This window comes from Gallus gallus, chromosome 15 (genome assembly GCF_016699485.2).
Source record: "Gallus gallus isolate bGalGal1 chromosome 15, bGalGal1.mat.broiler.GRCg7b, whole genome shotgun sequence".
In the NCBI taxonomy this organism is placed as follows: domain Eukaryota; kingdom Metazoa; phylum Chordata; class Aves; order Galliformes; family Phasianidae; genus Gallus; species Gallus gallus.
In genome coordinates, this window is record NC_052546.1 from 11,967,074 (window position 1) to 11,983,223 (window position 16,150).

At 42.5% G+C, this 16,150-nt stretch overlaps 1 protein-coding gene across 10 annotated transcripts in view; it reads left to right on the forward strand.

The window, feature by feature from the left end:
* The window catches only part of TBX3 (T-box 3), a 302,848-nt gene that overhangs the window by 44,501 nt on the left and 242,197 nt on the right, over nt 1-16,150 (forward strand). The window lies entirely within an intron of this gene.

The window sequence follows — 16,150 nt, forward strand, 5'->3', positions numbered from 1 at the left end:
GGGCACAGCAGGACCTGGGGGAAGGAAGAGAAGAGAGCAAAGATATTGAGGGGGGTGGGGAAGATGTAGAAAAACAAAACAGTTACAGGGCAGAGGAAGGGAGGATGGATTTAGTTTAATTAGGAGGGAACACGAGGGAAAGCTGAAGCAGCACACGAACACACACCCACCCTCTGCTCCACACCCTCACCCCCCAGAAAAAAAAATTCATCACACCGATTTTTTCATGGTCTGGCAGTCAAGTGATAAAATTATCAGATGAGGGTCCCATTCTCCTTTCCCGCAGTCACTTTCGCCAAGTGCACCACGTCTGAAATAATGAAGCAGATTTGATTAAATTTTCGCTGGCTGAAGCAGCCACGCTAATTTGGAGATGGGCTTATTAGTTTAATGACCGATCCGAATAATCAGAATTCATTAGCATTAGTGCCACTATTGTCAGCTCAACATTAGCCCTGGGCTCCAGTACACAAAGATGCATAGTTATATATTTATACAGGGAGAGGCTGTGTTTATACACAGTGAAAGAGAGAGGGAGAAGGCAATAGAAGAACTATACATCTGCATTTACATTTTATACTCTTTTCCCTTGCTGCATTTCCCTGTCCATTACTGGGGAAAGAAGAATCAAGTTATAATGAGGCTTTTTCAGAGAGTGTTGGTTTTGGTCAGCCATGGGTAATCCAACCTGACACTCTGGGTGGGTAAACTTTAGGGCCCAATTTGTAGGTGCCTGGTTTTCTTCCCATAAGATGCTGTTGGCTTTGATGGCTGTTTCTTGGATCTAGAGATTTTTGGAAAGTGCTTAGGGTTTGGAGTTGACACAGCCTCCAGAAGAGTTTTTAAGGTATTTAATCTGCTTCTCAAAGAACATGTTTAAAACGAGTTACCTGTCAGGGAATGAAAAGCTCCCTGAAAGACATTGGGCCTCATTTGCTGTCATCATCAAGGTATGACCTGGGAGTTCTTCTACCAAAATCAATGAAGTTTGCAGAAAGTAGGCTTAATTGAAGAGAAAAGAAATTGAGATCCCAAAGCTCTGATGGTGGTAGCAACTTAGCTGTCAGCTCCAACTATTGCTCCATTAAATGCAATAGAACAAGATTAATTTTATAGTAAAGCTGCACAAAATGTCAGAAAATACAAACTATGAACCATAATGTTTACTCAGGCTGATTGCTAATCATGTCTGTCTTTTCATAAACATCTTTTCATGTAAAGAGCACTGTAGGAAGTCCTACGTTTGGTAAGAAATGCAGGTGCATTCAAGGCCGTGCTTACACCATAGGAAATAATGAAAGTTGTAGTTAGTCTGTATTTGTATTTCCTTACTTGTGAGCTTTTAGAATGGTAAAACTATCACTATTTCTGCTTATTCTATATTTTGTACTTAATATTCTACTACAAACAATTTTTTGTAGAATGTAAGTATGTATCATCTTTGAGCTAAAGCATATGAGAAGCATTCATTTTGCTTTCCATAGGATTTTTCCAGGTACCTAAAATTTGCGAGAGAAGTATTTTTATTGCCTGTATTTTGTTTCATGCCAAGCATATCCCGGACTCTCTTAGTCTGCATGAGCTGTCACAGCATAATGTGTTAGAAATGTGCAGTGGGAGAGCTGTCTGAGATTAAAACCTGCCCTGATAGACATTCTGTCTACATTCATTTAACTGCTGTTGAAATGCAGGTGTTTCTGAGACAGTATCTAACACATCTTGCTTGTTTGCTTTTCCTCATTTCTTTGCTACTTTGAACAGACTGTTTTTCTTTTCACCTTTACAACTCACCTGAAGGGGCATTCCATCACAATTATAATGACAAAGTAAGATATATTAAAATAATATCTCAGAGACTGGGAATAAATCACTAATATTTGGGGAAGCATTGTAACACCCATCTGTCCATGACCTGGGTTTATATATTGATATATTGAGAAGAGCATAAAGCACCGGAGTCGGGTGAGTAATGGCAAAGTCAAAGCATTTACAAACATAAGGATGATTGACTTCCAAGAGTTTCTCCACCTGATTCATCTAAGCACTCCAGATAGTGCTGTGCTTTGGGAAGATGAATTCATTTTAACTGCAGACCTCTACCTTAAGTGCCCAAGGTATGGTCTTTGGCCCCTTGACCTCTGTAGTTGGTGGAATCTTGAGACAAGGGCAGGAATGACATACTTCCTAATTATAAAGAGATATTCAAGGATTGACAAGGAAACTCTTCCCTTGCAAGTTTAGTGTTATAGAGAAATACATCTTTTAGAAAAAAAAGACATCTACTACAAATGGATAATTCAGTTACTTTTGGGTAATGGTTGGCATTAGCTGCATTTCTCCAGCATGGAGAACTGAAAAAATTCACATGTACCTTTACTGACGTTAACTCCTCTGTAGTTATACATCTTGGGATGCTTCCTTTTTCCTTGGTCAGTACCGTCAGTTTGTCTTGCAGTGTTGTCTGCCAAGGTCTTTACAACTGATACTGGCCTGATCTGTCAGACAGACATCTGGGATATGGGTTCCTCCAAGAATTAGCTGAGGTACTATAAAACCCTTATAGCTTTCTACTCTTTGTAGTTCCAGAAACCTTTGTCAGTCCCTTGCATGAGAGTAAACTGGAATTAATACCACTTGGGAGATGAAGTGTGAGGTAAAGAAGATTAGGACAGGGCAAAAAGCGTCAGAGAAATGTCATTGGCCAGCACCCAGAACAGAGCCATAAGCTGTTTCCTTATGTTTTCAGGAATGACAGGTAAAAAATACTGAGTACTGGTGTTAAGGGTCCTTTTTTTAACTTGTTTTCATTTATTGAGTCTTCTTTCTTGGATTCTTTTAATTACTTCCATCGCTGCATCATTGTGGCTCTTGCCAGTGAGCAAATTCCTCCTCTAATGTCTCTCTGACTGTCACAGATATGAGTGGGACCTCTTTGGAAGTCCTTACTGCTGCTTGGCCATCTGAACAGGTGAGTGGGCTTTTGTGATTGCTGCGTCTGCCAACATCTGACCTCTTCTGGAAGTCTGACCTTCTCTAAGGGATGCTAAGTTCTTTGAAATCCTTTGCTGAGTTGATGGTTTTGAACTCTTTAAGAATCTGACTTTTAGCTCTTCATGTCTGTTCTCCCTTCCTGTTCCCACTTAACGAAGATAATGTCAGGAGATGATTGCTGTTTACAAGGGAATCACTACACTGGGTTCGGCCAATGGCATATGAAATCAATACCAGATGCTTTATGTGCAATTGCATGAGTTCCTCAGGATGAAGAACTTTGCAATTATGTACCCGTAGTTAAAGTTCATTTCTCAACTCAAGTCCTAGCCCCACATGTACAGGATAGGAGTGTCTCAGGATTCATGGATTTTCAAATTCCTTCCAGGGAGACAGATGCAGTAATCATGAATTAGATGCATAAAATCTTTTCTTTGCTCGCCTTAATTCATTTTGAAGGGAGACTTCCATAAGCTGGTTGTGCAAAGGTGTTTCTGTGCTGGGAGAATTATATAAGTAATGAAAATGTGCCTCTTTGGAGTTATTGATCATAGGGAAATTCTTGTATTCTCAAGCTGTGAAATTTTGAATCTTCTGTTAACATTGGTTAAGCACTTTCAAATTTGACCTGCAGGTGAGCCATTTGCTTTCACTTAACGGATGCTTCATTGTAACAGGACTTACAAAATGTGCTCTCTCATTCCAAGTAAAAGAAATTACATTGATTTCACTCTAAATAGTTATATATTGCATGTAAATTCACCATCATGAAATTTAGCAAGCAGTACACTCAAATTCTTTTTCCTCCTGTTAATTTTAGCTGATGTTCATGAGCACTGGTACTCAGAGTTGGATTGGATTCTACAGACATCATACTGACATTGCTAGGTCAGCATTGGCTCCGAGTTCTCGCTGTCACAATTTAGGTTTTCCAGCTCTCTCAACTGGGTATACGTGTGTGTGGGCACTTGTTTCTATGCTGAGCATGATGAGGTGAGGTATCTGGATATGCCTGTTTCTCCACTAAGGGGCTGTTAGGGATCTGATACAGAAAAATTGATACCGAGGGTGTTCCCAGCATAGACAAAATGACTGCTGGCAGCTGGCCCATCTTGCTGCAAGTTCAGGTTCTCTTTCTCTAGTAGTGTAGTGAAGACCCAGTTAGCAGCAGGTGCTGCCAAGAGGCTGCTGGGCCCAGGTGACCTTCAGGTGTTACTGAGGTTTGGGTAGCTAATGGTTGTGCCATGACTAATGTACCCAGCGGGTTTAACGGGCTTAAACACTACTGTGATGAATAAAATGTAGGAGTGAGATTGAGAGACCTGTACTAGAGAATGGGAAGAATCTATAGAGAATGCAGAGTGATGTCAGGAAATGTTAGAAACGTAAACACTTGTTAAGGAGCCAGGACGCTGAAGGAAAATAAGAGTCTCCCCACAACAGGATAGCTGCTAAAATACATGACATAAGAAACCAGATCTTCCAGAAATATGAAAAGATCGCTGTAGTGTATGTAATTACAGGGATGAGAAACCACTTCTGTTCCAGTAGAGGTAAAGCAAAGTTTAAGCTTTGTGTAGGATGTATGTCAGTTCTGTTGACTGCACAACCACTGGGAATGAGTCAAGTGGAGCTGACCAGTAATGTCTTTCCCCAAGCCATGCCAGCTCGAGTCTGGGCAAATCAAGAGCGTGTCAGCTTGATGGTACGAGCATGAGTAAGTCTGCAACACCTAAAAGCTGGCATGAGAGAAGTACACTGCAATTTCCTACGCAGCTGGCATGTATCTGCGGCCAGCAGGCTTGGTGCAAGCCAAGTGCGTAATGAAATGACAGTGTGAGTTAGAGAGTGGTGGTTTCAGAGCAAGGTTTTTGCACAGGATCCCATCAGAGGTGAATGGCTTCTGTGCTGCTGTAAGGAGAGTTTGGGAACCACAACACCTGCAAATAGCCACTTGGTTTAGCATCTTACTGTGTGGTGTGACAACTCAGCTGCTTATGGACTAGGAAGATTTGCTGGAGAAATTTAACATCTCTTCTTGGCAAGACCTCACATTCCACATGTGGTGTTTAGTTCTTATTAACTGATCTTCACAGTAAACTGCGAAGGATGCTTAGTTTTTCCCATTAAGGCTGCATGATGCTAATGACAGCACAGACAACAAGTGCACAATTACTGACAGTCTATTACATTATTTTTATACACAGTGTATTATTTCTAAACTAATGAAAGCAGTGACTATTAGAATATCAGACAGGGGGAAAAATGCAGTAATAGGAAGGCAGCAGCGGAGAAAGCAAGTCTGTGTGGTACCCTGCAATCACTGCTCACATCCAGCCTGTTCTGATGGCTGGAAAGAAATCTATCAGCCAATTCCTATTACCCAAAGATGTTTCCAGCCCAGCATTTTCTTGTCTAAGCAGTTTCTTGAATAGCTTGTGTACCCAGTGTTTCTGGTGGCCTGTGTAGGAGAGCTGGCCAAGGGAGAAGTGAGGGAGAATGGATTTGGAAGGAGCTCTGCCAGCCTCCAGGATATCATTGAGGTGGGATGTTTTCCGCCTCATTTTTTAGATGATCTTTGTTCTTTATTCAGTAATCTCTTCACTTTCATTCTCTTCATACTTTCATGTGAAGAACTTATTTCCAAGGAAAGGAAAATTGCACACCAGTCATTAAACAGCAGCAATTTCTGACTTAACCCTTTGTAAACATCTCATTTCTCTTCTCTGTTTGTTTTGTTTTGTAAAACTGCCATCTCAACAGATTTGCTAGCTTTCATTAGAAAGCATCTAGATGGAACATTATTTACACAGTAGGCAGCTGAATTTAAAGCTAAGGTCCTTATCTGTGTTTTTCAATCAGGTGATGCCACATAGCATTGCTCCCAGGAGCATGAGGCTGTCCTTCAGGTTGCAGAAATCCCAGATCCTGCCCTGCATGCCTGCATGGTCGGGCAGCACAGTAGGCAGTGTAGGCATCCCCAGGTGGGGCTCTGCCCTGTGCTGGCCTGCAGCCCCCAAGCTGCACGCAGCTGTAAATCTTCCCATGGCCCCCGCAGCAGTGCAGCAGCCACATCTGAAGGCACGGAGGGAGCTGTAAAACAGGCTCTGGGGCTGTGGGAAGCTCTCTTTGGGGTGGGATTATGGGACGTAAACCATGCACCTACGTAATCCCGTGGAATTAATTTCCCTGATTTATGAGTGTGAGCTTCTTGCACCTTCAGGGATGGTGTGTTATCTTCCATTTCTGGAAAAGGGGAATACCTGCTGTTCCATCCTCTGCTGACTGGCAGCCAGAGCAAAAGCCATTGCTACAGAAGGTTGAGCAGCAGGCTGGTTGCAGAGCAAGGCTTGGGAAGCTGAGCCACAACAGTATTGCTGCCCCTGTGGAACTTCTAATTGAAGATGTCATTGGGCACAGTGGGGACTTAGAGTCCTGAGAGTCTCTGATTCCTCCACTGCCTCTCAGGGAGCAGCAGCTGGGGCAGCTTTGAAGCAGAAACAGAGAAGAGAAAATCACTGGAAATATTTTGAATGCAGTTCTGCTGCTTCATGGCAAATCAGGACTCCTGGTCATCTGGAGAGGGTCAGTACAAATCATTCTCTGTGGGCAACCACTGACAGTCACAACGTGTTTCTGGGAGACTGTTTAAAATGATGATAAATGGGGAGGGAATTAGCTGTTGCCTCTTGGTCAGAAGTTTTCACTGGTGCAAAGTGCTGCTTTGATATTTCTCCATTGCTGTCCCAGTTTCCAGTTAAAAGCAAAAAATATGCCTTGCAACAAAGAGGCTCCTGACAGGCAATTATTGTAAGTCTGGCACAGATGTTCCTTTCTTGAAATTGGCTTAAGTGAGCCAAGATTACAACACTTTTTGGAACCTATTGGTCAGAGCTATGGAGCTGGCTTTCTTGAAAGGTTTCTAGCTCTTCCTGGCTTGGGACAGAGTAAGGATGCCAAAAGGTAGAGGCATAAAAATCTTTCCTTTTGAAGTCAGTCAAATAATTTGAGCATTTCTCACCTCTACCTTAAGACCGCTGGGATTAATCCAGTGGCATATGCTAACCTGGAAAGACCTCCAGCACACATGTCAGCATTGCCTCTCTGTTTTTAATATGTATGAGTTCTCCCCTGCAATCTTTTCTCATTCTTGATGACATTAACAAATCAGCGTACAACTCTGTAGTGCTTCTCTAGAGATCCCCCAAAGCAGCAGCAGCCATGGCCATCAGAAGGGTGCAGAAAGGCTGTGACACGGTGCATGCACTCGGGGCTCTGTGCATTCGCAGGGTGACAAGAGGGCCCGAGCAGGAAGACTGATGGATATCTGGTCTTGTGCATGCATAAAGTTTTTTCTTTGTTTGCAGCCGTCTTTATGCATCAGACCTGCAGTTTATATGCGAAGTAAGAGGGAGAAAGGCTTATGATGCCTCTGAGAGCGTTCTCCACGTGGAGAAATGCAAGGGAAGGTTTTGGAGCTGCTGAGCTGTGTGACACGTGCTGTCCTGAGAAGGAGCTTGTGGGAATGGTTTGTAAACAAGAATGTGGCTGAGCTGGATGTTTCAGCACCAGGGTAAGTTGATGGATTCATGACCAATGCCACTGCTTTGCTTTTGCTTTGTGTGATCCCGGGGAAATTGCTGAGAGTTTCTGTGACAAGGCTTGTGAGTTTTGAAATATGAATTTTAAAAAGGCTACTCTGCCAGAGCTGGCAAGCTTGTTTGGACCTGAACAGTAACTGGAGCAGCAGCAGGTTTGTCCATAGTTAAACTTGCCAGACTTTTGGTTCCCAAGCTTAGGAACAGGACTATTTGCTCTTTGTTGCCTGACAAAAAATGTTGAGAGGATGGAAGGTTGTGAAGGTGTCTTTAAATTCAAGTGTGGGAAGAGTGGAATGATGGAGAAACTGTAGCAGTCAGGCTGCAGTAGGGAGGTGAAGACAGTTCTGTTGTCCATGGGTACTCCTACCTTAATGCAAGACAGTGAAGGTAAGGCAGGGGATGGGGGATAGGCCACGAGCATCTGAATTACTGCTTTTATCCAAAAGAACTGTTAAGTCTGTAAGATTTTAATGGAAAAGACCTTTGAGGTCATCTTGTTCCAACAGTGGATTATTGGGATCAGAAGGCACAGAGATTTCAGACACTTGGCTTTGCTTTGCCACCCAAATAAGGAGTGTTTTCTGCTCCTGAGGCAGAAGGATTTACCCACTGAGCCCTGGGAGCAGCAAGATGAGAGAATCAAAACAGAAGCGATGAACACAGGAGTTCATATGAAAGAAAGACAGATGCAAGCCTGCATCTAAGGACTGAAATGACACAGAACCTTTTCTTTTTTTTTTCCATTCCTTCCATCTGCAAAACAATTCTAATCATTATGATGGTGATTTCATTTTGTTTTTTCTTTCTTTATTTGGTTGATTGGATTGTTTTTGTATGCATGTGTCTAGATGGATCTAGAATAAGTTCCTAAAGTCTTCAAGAAAGTTCGTTGTGGTATCAGCTACCAGTAGTCCAGATTACTGCTGCAGTTAAATTCAGATAAAAATCTGTACTTGCTTTGATTCAGCAAAGCAATTAAACATGTGCTTTAGATCCACTTGGGATTTGAGTGCAACCTAGAAGTTAAGCATGTACTTAACATTTTGCTGAGCATGGGCCTGGGTCTTTAACCCTTGCTAGAATATAAACTCCTTTCTAATGAATGTTGGCCGACAATAAGCCTGTTTCTCAATAACATTTGATTTTTGCAACCTAGAAGACTTTCTCTCAGCTTCAGTGGGCTTTGGATCAGGGCCCAAGAATGCAATCCAGAAATAATAATTTACCGTATTTACATTGCATGTAAATTATATATGAAGAAATGAAACAGCATAATGAATCAACCACAGGGGCTTTTCTTCCACTCTGATACCAGAAGAGAAAAAGCCTGTAGGCAGCTCACAACTTTTCTTACTAATACTCTTGAGCCCAGCTCTTATTAAGTCTTCTGTTTTCTCTGGCAAAGCCTCCCCTAATGTTACCCTCAGTACAACCTTCTTAGTCTATAAATGAGATTTTGATTCTGTTCTTATTAAAATATACCATTGAGCACAGGGTTTACTTGTGGGAAAATCCCATTAAGTATTTCTGAAATGCCCTCTAACTGCTTGATTTTTAAGATGATAGGCAAAGCTTCACTCTCCTCACGACTATATGCACAATAACTGGTACTTGCATTCACCACTCTGGCAATAGGAAGGGAAGAAAATGGATGTGGAATCTTGTGCTTTAATGCCTTTGCTCTCAGAAGGATATAGAGGGAACTAATGTTGGTGTAAAAGGGTGCTTACTGATGTTCATAGCTGTTCTCTTCTGTCTGTGAGAATGTTACTGGGATCCCATCCATGGATTTTACAAATGTAAGAGCAAGTCAGCAGGAGCAAGCTGGAGCTCATAATACAGGATGCATTCTGCATGTGAAAGAATTCATTTGAAGATGTGCAATCTAAGGGGCTTCCTATTCTTGTCGTTGCCATGGGTGCATTATATGCATTATGTGGCTGCACAGCTCCTCATCTGAAGGAGTTGCATACTTGCAATGAAGGACTTTGTAGGCAGAGCATTTAGTCCAAAGAGATTAAGCAGAGATTTTGCAATAGTTTCTACTCCTTTCATTACTGGACTGTTTTATCTCTTGTTGTCTATGGCTTTTTCCCCAGAGACATCTCAGTGTGCTTCCTGCTTTGTTGTTCTCTGAGATGACTGATCCGTGTTCTCTCTAACCAAATTCTGACAGGCTCCAAGTGTGCACCCAGCCTGAGCTAATGCTCCGGGTCTAATCTCTGGGGTGGGTTTGTTCCCCCGGAAGGTAAAACATGGTTCCAGAATGCACAGCTCTTCTTCTTTTGCCAGTTGTTATTCCATTTGGTGAAGCATTAGAATAAGAGTATATTAATAAATAAATTTAAAAGGATTAATGCATGATGAATAGACTGTGTAAGCATATTACAGGCATAGTTATTATGTGATGTAGATGATCATAAGTCTTGGTTAAATGCAACCTATTGACCAACTGGACTCTATAAAAGTCTGTAACAAGACATTAGCCACTTGTTAACAGAGCTAGTAATCATTTATTGATTCTACATGCAGAATTTATACATCCGCCACCCTAGGAAGTGTGGCATTCAATTCCAGGATCTACTTTTGAGTCCCACTTACTGTAACGAGTGACACAAATCTCTCACTTATGTATGCTTATCTGCCAGATGCTGTAAGGACCAGCGACAGGTGAGTGCTGTTGGCAGCACATGATGGCATTAGTACTGGGCTGCCTGGTTTGGAGCCTTGCAGAAAGAAGTAACTGTTTTTGTGCAGCGTGCTGATATTTCTCTATTTGGTTTTGTTCAAATTGGAAGTGAAATACATGGATTTTGAAAATCTTCATTAACATTAAGACTAGCAACAGGGGCAATTCAAGCAATGCACTTTCTTTGAGACCTGGGCTGCAAGTTCTCAGACACTCCTTTCTGCAGAAGTTCAGGTAGGCTGTTCTGCCAAGACTTGGACAGATCTACCGTCTCGCATGAGAAATGAAATAGACTGATCTGTCCCTGCTATATCTTTCCATTTGATTTTTCCAAGAGAAGTACTAAGCTGGAATTTTTCTACTTCGTCTTTCCTGGTACTGTCCAAACACAAGTGAGAAAAGCAGAGTGAGTTAGCCATCCCAGCACAGGGAGGTAAACAGCAAATAGAGTAAAAATGTTAGAAATCCTCAGTTTGCCAGAGATTTGGTAATGTTTCCTTTTAGGAGATGGGTAAGTGATGTTAAGGTAGGGTCAAACGGTCAAAGTGAGTTAGACAGGGAGAAGGAATAGAAAGGTGGAAGGTGCAAGGAGGTGAGACAAGGAAAGAGAGAAATGGGGAGTGGGGCGAGGGACAGAAGCTGCAGGAATCACCCTTGCTGAAGTAAGGCAGTGCAATAATAAATATCCTAGAAAGCCCATACTGCAGTCCTGCACAGTGCAGAATGACATGATGAAGAGGCATGTGTTTCTTTCCTTTTCTTTCTAGTAGGAGGAAGTAGTGATTTGATCATGAGAGTGAGAAAAAAATGATGGAGTGGAACATCCTTGAAGTAATATAGTGAGGAAGCACAAGGCACACAGCCCTGGAGGCTTGCAGAGGATGGCCTTCATTTCTCTGTGTCTCTGTGTTCCTCTGGCTCTGGGACTCACAGCACACACAGCCCATCTGATTTAATAAAGGCAGGAAGCACACAGTGACGGAGCCATGAGAGACTGCAGATAGGGGTTGAAGAAGGGTCAAACTCATTAGTCATACGACGTGATATAGTATGCAGGGAGGGGGAGAAGGTTGGAGAGTTAAGAGGAGTGCAAATAGTTATAGTACTCAAAAAATTGATGTTAACGTAGCTGACCTGAGCGCTGCACTTCAGTGTGACTTTTAGGGTAAGGGCATCATCCCAGCCTTTCATCCTTTCCCTTTTCTCCCTTTGGATCATGGTTTCATCGTTGCATTCTTTGCAGTCCCTGTTACCTGCTGATGGAAGAGGTGCCTGTATTCAGTGTTCCTAGTGCACAGGGACTTAGATCAGGGGTCCCTGCAGGGCTGCTGCTGCTTCAAGGGTCAAAACATCTGTCTTTTTTCAAAACGGATGCCTCCTTCCTGCTGTATGCTCATTCAGCAGGACTTGGAATGAACCTTCCTCTCGTGCACAGAGGTCCTTCAGAGGATATTTGTTGACTATGGCAAATGATGAAGCACAAAGTGCAGAGACAACAGGGCAAAATAAGCACAACCAACAGCCCACACGTTTGTTCCCCTTGCCCTGTGAGCAATGTGGGGAAGGATGCTGGGCTGGCTGCTCTGTGGGTTTGGACATACCCTTGTGTAGTGCCAGCTTGAAACAAAAAACTGTGGAATTAGCACAAATGTCTGTCACCACTGTTATTAGTGATGTTTCCTGACTATCATTATATGGACATTAATGTTTTTAAAAATTATTTCTGTTGCTCACTCTAAGAGAAGGTTCATGAGCTGTAGGCGGCGTGTCGCATCGCAGGACACAGTTCTCTCATGGCAGCAAATCTGTTGATTTGTTGTGTTGCCTTTTTGTGATTGAAAAAAAAAAAAGGCTTTTTCGTATTATGAAACTCTAACAGTCATTACAGACACCAGGTCAGAAAACAATGGGAACTGAGTTGAACTTTTGCTGTAATGCTTTTTGAAGTCCAAGGGTTTTTTATCACTCCCTCTTTCTTGCTGTGGGAGGAAATCCTGAAACAGCGCAATCAAAACTTTTATTCTCAGCATGTTTCTGGTTCAGCAAAGAGCAAGAATTATTGATTCATAAAAGGTTTTAAAAAAATAGTTTGTAAATGAAAATATTTTCCTAATTTTCTCCTTTGTAATTTCTCTGAAGTTTTAAATATAGTTGCAAAATTCAAAATGCTACATATAGCTTCTACAGCTGGCAAGAGCAGGTCATGTTCCTTGAAGTCTCCATTTCTCTCCTTGGCTAAATATGAAAATTTAATTTGGGAAATATGCAGTCTGTCCCAAAGCATTATAAACTCACCAGTCCTAAAGGTAATTTTTCATTCTCTGGTGTCTTCTGCATTGGTGTTGCCTCCAATAAATGAGCTGGTGAATGACAAGAATCAGGCTGTTAGCTGATGCAGGATTAGTGAAACTATGCAGATCGACACCCTCTGAATACCTTGTCCTGAGTTTATGATAGGATCCGGGAACTGAATGTATCTTTTGTAGAATCTTCTCTCTCAGGGCTACTGCATCAGAGCTCTGCAGAGAACAGCCAAAAGTCTTCTGTGGTCCTTTCCGTCATTAGAAAGCTCACTTTGAGCTTTGAGTGGTGGCTTTGCCTACAGTAGGGTAGAGGTGGGGCTGGTAACATACTCAAGGCTGACTGATGGAGAGAGGCTACATTTCTCATCCTTGTGCAGTGGTCACAAGTGGTAGTGATCGATGGGGAATTAATGCTCGCTAGATCCGCGGAACAGTTTAGGACTGCAGCTGAAATCTGGGGAATGTAGATGCTATCAATTGATGGATTAGTTATAATCTCATAACAAGCACTGTATGAATAGACTATTTGAAATGTGACATTTGGAATAGATTTCTTGGCTTGATGGCCTGGTGTGCCTTCGGATACTCTGAAGGTGTCAAAACAGCAGACCGAGCTGGCAATCACAGCAGAAGTGATGTAGCTGTGGATGTGGGTTCTGGCTTTCCCCATGTAGTGAAGTCTGGTTCCCATCTCGGATTGGAAGCCTCTGTATAGCTATGGGGTGAGGATTATGGCAGTACAGGGTGAGCATGACACCTGTAATGCTTTGAGGATGGGGGTGTTTTGTCAGCTTGTTGCTCGTGATGTTTGAACAAGTTAATTGCAAACAGTCATACTGTCCAGCACATTGTTCCTTGTCACAGAATCATGGAATTATTTGAATTGGAAGGGACCCTTAAAGGCCATCTAGTCTAGCTCCCCTGCAATGAATAGGGACATCCGCAGCTGATCAGGTGCTCAGAGCCCTGTCCAGCCTGACCTTGGGTGTCTCCAAGTCATCCTATAGTCTACCACATTTACCTCAATTTTTCTCTACAACAGTGGAAAAACATAATTACTCTCTTTATCTTGCTTTGCTATATAGTTATTTTACCTATGGTTTGATAAGGCACCTGGAGCATTCTGGGTAGAGATGCAGATCCACTGAAAAATAATGGTATGTACTGTATCATATCCCGCTCTGTTGTAATCAGGATTTTCTCTCTTCTTCCTCCTGCCCCCTGCACTACTGCATCCTCTTTGCTGCCTTCACTAGGTCAGACAAAATTGTTTCTTGGAAGGTCAGTCTAACCTGTAGGAAATTCCTTCTGTCTCTGAGCTGGCTCATTCATCACTAGTCATAACCATTCTGGAATGTGAACTCGTAGTCTGTTATCTGGCTACTGCTAGTGATGATGCCTGGAGACGACAGCTTGGTTTTCAAAAGCTAGGTTGACCCTGAGGGGCGAGGAAAACTTGTTTTGACAGAGCAAACATGACACGGAAGCAGTGCAAGTGCCAATATGTGCAGGAACAAGGTGTTATTTTCGCAAGGTGGATTTTTTTTTTCCCCTCAATGGGGGAAACACAGCAACATACAGGAAACAAAATATTCTGTTTAGTTTTGTTTTGTTTTTCTAGAACACATATAAAGCAAAAGGGCTTCTTGTGTGTACTGTAGCAATGAGAGAAGGGGGAAAAAATGATGAAACAGTTTAATCTGGAAAGAGACGTGTGCTTTTCTCATTCCTGTGTCCTGGAATGGTAGTGAACCAAGTGAACAGTGCAGTGATTAAAGAGTTCTTGGTGAGGAGACCTACCTGGTGTTCTGTCCTTCTGGTCTCTTCGGTTCCCCTCCCCTGCTTGCCAGTCCCGTGCCCAACACAGGAAAGCTTCTGTCCTGGTTGCTGCTGCTTGCACTTCCAAACTATGAAGAATGACAACAATCTCAACTCTTGACCCTGGTGCGATTATTGTTCCTACATGTTCTGCTTTCTTCAAAGACATAACAAAACAGATGACTGTGTATATTTTAAAATGTCAGACTGACATTGTGGCATTAATATAATTTAAGCCAAACATTGCTGGTTAATTCACTTTGCTTTCTACTCTTTTAGTATTGCATTCCTTGTTTGTGGTACTCAGCCATGTGATTCCATGACACCCTTGATCCTGCTAAGCCACAGTTACCAAGTGTTCCAAATTTCAACAGTCAAATGCTTTTTCCTTCACTTGCACATGCCTCACCCTGCATCCAGGAGCTGTGGCTGCCACCAAGGCAGAAAGAAGAATACATTTCCTCTGCTTGAGCTGCAGGACGACACCATTCTCTTCTGGGAAGAGCACTTTCCTGTGGGAACCAGGATTTTCACTGAACTGTGAAGGAAGAAGCAAAATGATGTGGGAAAGCACCCCACAGGTTAGAATAATGTTTATGAAAACCAGAAGAGTTGGATTTTCTACAGGGGAGTAAACTTCTTTTCTTAATGACATCTGAAGGTTCTTTGGGAAGTATCTGGCTCTGTAACACACCTGATGGGCCCACGTGATACCTTAAAATGTATGAAAGAAGAATGTAAAGAAAAACATGGGCCTTTAGCATCAGCTACAGCCTGGTAGGAATCTGCATTTAAAGGCAGAACCAGAAAACATTTAGTAAGTACACAAGCAATGTGTAGATGTAGCAGCCCATCTCAAGTGCTGTAGAAGTCTGACGACATCTTTCACGACTTTGGTGCGAAGCTGAAAAACACTTGCTGAAGACTTAACAACAATAATGACCTCTGAGAGGTGTCGAGGGGAGAAGCATCATGTGGTTGGTGGGAGAGACACAGTGGGAAAGCAGAGCCATGGGCAGTCCCATGCAGGGCGCTTGGCTGTGTCCTCCTGGGTTAATCCCACTGCACAGCTGCACTGCTTGGGGCGAAAGGGATGCATGAAATGAAAAGGGATTTCCCTCCTTGGGAATCCAATTAGAGCAGTTCAGATCAGGCCAGCTTTTTTTCTTTTTTCTTTTTTTTTTTTTTTCTTTCTCGCCCCAACAGGAAGTTTAGACACAGGTCCCCAAAGGTCCTTTTTTTGGTCAGAAACATCTGCAAGTCACAGAACTGAAAGGAGTGTGGGGATGGTGCTAATAGCTTTACTGTTAGCAATTGAGAAACTAAGTAGCAGTGTCTTGTGAGAAAAATGAGGCATATAGGCACTAGAGACTGTCGAGTCATGGATTAATCCAGGGTATGAACGGCAGAATCGTTCCTGGGGATGAGAGCTGCCAGCAGTTGTATTCTCATTGTAGTAGCACATTCTCTAGCACATGGAAAGCCCTCATTCTTTGACCTCTGTGCAAAGAACACCAAATAACGATGTAAAAGAAAGAGAACAGCTGAAATGAAACATATTTCTCTTGTAAAGTTTACAGCTTGAGTATGGGTCAGACATGATGTGTTCAAGAGAGCTCTTTGATTCAGTGTTATTCCGCAGGGAAGGAACAAAAATACAGCTCTCGGAAGCTGAAAACACAGCGGCTTGCTGGTTACTGGGTGGGATTTTCAGCACAGACCCAATTCCTGATAAGAATGAAAGAATG